Genomic DNA, 3,656 nt, shown 5'->3' with positions numbered 1-3,656 from the left:
TTGTGAGACTATTAGACTAATACCTAAAAAAATTTTACAAAGCTTTTAAACATTTTTTACCATAATAATTTGTTTTTGTAGTGATGATTCTCCTAAACTAAAGAAAGACTACCTATAGAGAATTCTAACTAATAATGGAGGGTTCTAATTGCCACCAAAATTAACTAATTAAAGGTGGGATAAATAATTTAATTAAACTCTTTTAAAAAAATAGTTTAAAATATATGAATTTAAATTAAAAGTAGTTTATAAATAGGGATAAGTATTGTTTTTGTTCCTAATGTTTAGGGCTAGAATCAAAACCGTTCCTAACGTAATTTTTTATTTAGAATCAACATTAACGGTTTTTTCATATTAAAATTATTTTTTTAATAAATTTTTTTTGTTTTATTACTAAATTACTCCTATTCTAATAAAAAATTATAAAAAAAGGACGCGAGGGGGAGGGAAAAAAGGGAGAGGGGGAAGGGGGGAAGGGGGGAAGGGGAAGGGGGGAGCCCCGGCATCCCAGTGTCGTCGTCGTGAGTTCCAGTGTCGTCGCCGCCACCTTTGAGTCTTTTGCCACCGCACACGAGAGAGGAGATCCGAGAAAGAGAGAGAGAGCGCCGGTGGAGGGGAGGAGGCCGCTGCCGCCACTATCGCGACACTTGTGTCGTCGCCGGTCCACCCACAAGCCGCCGCCAGAACCGCGAACAGAGGAAGACGTCGCCGTTGTTAACAACAAGAGACACGCCGAATAGCTGCGATTTTTTTAGGGAAACCGCCACAAAACGAAATTCCAGTGGTTCCACAAGCGTCACCTGTTAGGGGGTGGAGATTTGATTTTGCGGCGGTTGCAAAACCGCCGCTATTTTGGTTAGTCGATTTAAAAAAATCTGCAGCAGTTTTACAACCGCCGCAATTTTATGTGGGTCTTTTAAAAAAATTGCGACGATTTTGAACCGCCGCAATTTCATGCATGAGCTTTAAAAAAACTGACCAACTACGATAGTTTATACCATTTTTCTTTACTATAACCTATTTTCTTTACATCATATTTATTAAACTTTAAATATTAACATAGAAAAACACAAAATAAACAATATCATGATTAATAAAGCGTAAGGTTAATCAATTTGAGAAGTGAAATAGCACAAAAAATTTTTAAGTAGAAAATCTTTGTTAACAGATGAGCATCAGCCAATTGCATGAGATGTTTTTGCAAGCAAGTAATTAACTAGACAAAAAGTTAAAAAAGAACATGTTGAGCCTTATCTTGCAACTGTACTGCACTCTACAGTGAAGGATACAGAGAACTATATATTAAAACCCAAAAAAAAATATTCATGTGATTCTGAATTTCCTCACATCACAACAAATTTCACTAAGATTTTTGCAGGGAGTACAATACCTTTTCATATCTCTTTGATGCTCTTTCATATTTGTCAGCCTTGAACAATACATTCCCTTCTTCCTTCTTCTTTCCAGTTGCCTCTATCTTCTCTAGTGTATTCAGATCCTACGATTTCTTTTCCTGCATTCCATTTTTATTAAATTAGTGTTGTTTTTAATATTGTCAGAACCATAAAACATTAGGAACATAAGACAATTCTCTCTCACCTTTACAAAGGAAACCAGCTCAACTTCATAGTACACGTTGGAGTTGGCAGGAACGGTGGCCAATTCCTGAGTTGACCCAGATGAGCCAAAAGCATACTCAGGATGTATGGTCACCAATGCAACTTCCCCTTTCTTCATGTTCATCACAGTTTTATCAAGTCCATCAATTACTTGCTCCTCGTCAATTTTAAACTCAAATGGCTGCTCATCATCATGACCCTTCTTCACGAAAACAGTCCCATCTTGCAGCTTACCAATATGTTTCACTGCAACAATAAAAATAACAAATTCAATAACAACAGCCAATGAAATAGTAAATGGAACAAAGAGAAGCATAATGCAGATCAAAAGCTTTACCTTGAACCACAGCTCCATCATTGGGACGTTCATACCCCTCTTCCTCCTTCAAGGTCTTCTTGAGAACCTTCTTATCCTTAGTTATGTCAGATACAACCTTTCAAGATATCAACTCAAGATCAATTTGGAGCGAAGCATTCAGAGGTACAGCACCTTCATCACCTGATGCAGCCTTCTATTCTCACCAAACGCATCTGCAAAACTATATATGTCAATGAACTTGCACATGATAATTCATTGGTGAGTATAAGCAGTGGTCACAATCAACTCCCAAGTTTCATATATTATATATATATGAAGGCCTCCACACTTTTTAGAAACCAAGCCATTGATTCTGGGGGAAATGCAGCTAGCTAGCTCTATTCATAATAATAATAGTAATAATAATCATAATATATTGAGCATAGAAATAAAGAGGAGATGCAAGAAACAAAGATAAACGATTTTTTAGGAGATGGTGTCACTCTCAGGCCAAGAGGAGACTAGTGAAGAACATAAATAAAAATTGTGGTAAAATTAAAGTACATGCTAACAACTTGAATACAAAATACAAGTTGCAAAACTAGTTTTATCCCATTAACTCTACCTACTTATTGGTACGATTTAGATGTGTTGAAGGTTAATATGTTCAAAAAATTTACTTAAAGGCAAAGCAAAGAACTAAGTCAAAACCGAGTACTTGGAAACTCATTAGAATAATTGAAGTAATTTTGTGTAAAAATAAATAAAAAAAATAAATATTACAAAGATAAAATATTTGTTAATACAGAGAATTGAGGATACAAATTCAATGCAGTTTGTAAATGCACGTGGACCTAAGGGGGAAGGGTTACCTTTATGCTAAGAAAATAGTGGGCAATTAAACAAGAAAACGAATTAGCATGTTTGACACCCACCTTAGATTGCTTTCTCAAAAGATCAAACCTATTTTGGAGATCTTCATGAGCCTTTTTTAAGTTCAGCATCTTCTATCTTGACATGTTTCTAAAATAACATGTCATATTTTTAGTAGTACGGATTAAAAGGTATAATAGAATACAGAGACAAAAATGATATCTACAGAAGGTTTAGAGATAATTAGCTGTGCAGAAATTAGAAGAAACCCTTGCAACTTCATCCAAAAAAAAAAAGAGAACAAGATGCAACCATGTGTACAAAACAGAATTGTAAGAAAATAAGTGTTTTAATTTACTAATAGAACACTTGTAGCAGGTTGCCTTTATAATATGTGATGCCTAATGCCTACTAAGCAAAAATTTTATTATCAAAGATGCCCCCATATAAATTCTGCATGAACATACCAGCAATGACAAAAGCTTCAAACTTAATGGTATACATTCTTCAACTAGGACAAAGGACTGGTCCATTTTCTCTTCGCTCCCATTTCGCTTTTATTTTCATTTTCTAATAGTGAAATTAATGTATGATAGAACTACTCAACCAAAATCTCAGATCAAGAAGAGATCATTTCAACCTGTAAACAATTTTCACAATAAAAGTTTGCAATAAATATTGTCACTCTCAATAGTTGTAGCTTTTAACACTCAGAAAGCAAAACTTTAAACATAATATCAAATCTAGCGTTTTCACAGTAAAAATATCATTAACTTATATGAACTCTAGATTGTTTTCTAGTAACCCTCACTATTAATTACAGGTTACATGATAAATGACAATTCACACCCTTGCTGTGAATTCGG

At 34.5% G+C, this 3,656-nt stretch overlaps 1 pseudogene; it reads right to left on the bottom strand.

Annotated features, from left to right (window-relative positions):
- Positions 1-1,250: 1,250 nt before the first annotated feature.
- LOC107610255 (peptidyl-prolyl cis-trans isomerase FKBP65-like) lies at positions 1,251-3,323 on the bottom strand (annotated as a pseudogene).
- Between the last annotated feature and the right edge of the window lie 333 nt (positions 3,324-3,656).

The sequence above is a fragment of the Arachis ipaensis genome, chromosome B8 (assembly GCF_059453495.1).
Source record: "Arachis ipaensis isolate K30076 ecotype BB chromosome B8, ASM5945349v1, whole genome shotgun sequence".
Classification (NCBI taxonomy): domain Eukaryota; kingdom Viridiplantae; phylum Streptophyta; class Magnoliopsida; order Fabales; family Fabaceae; genus Arachis; species Arachis ipaensis.
This window is presented reverse-complemented; position numbering and strand designations above follow the sequence as displayed.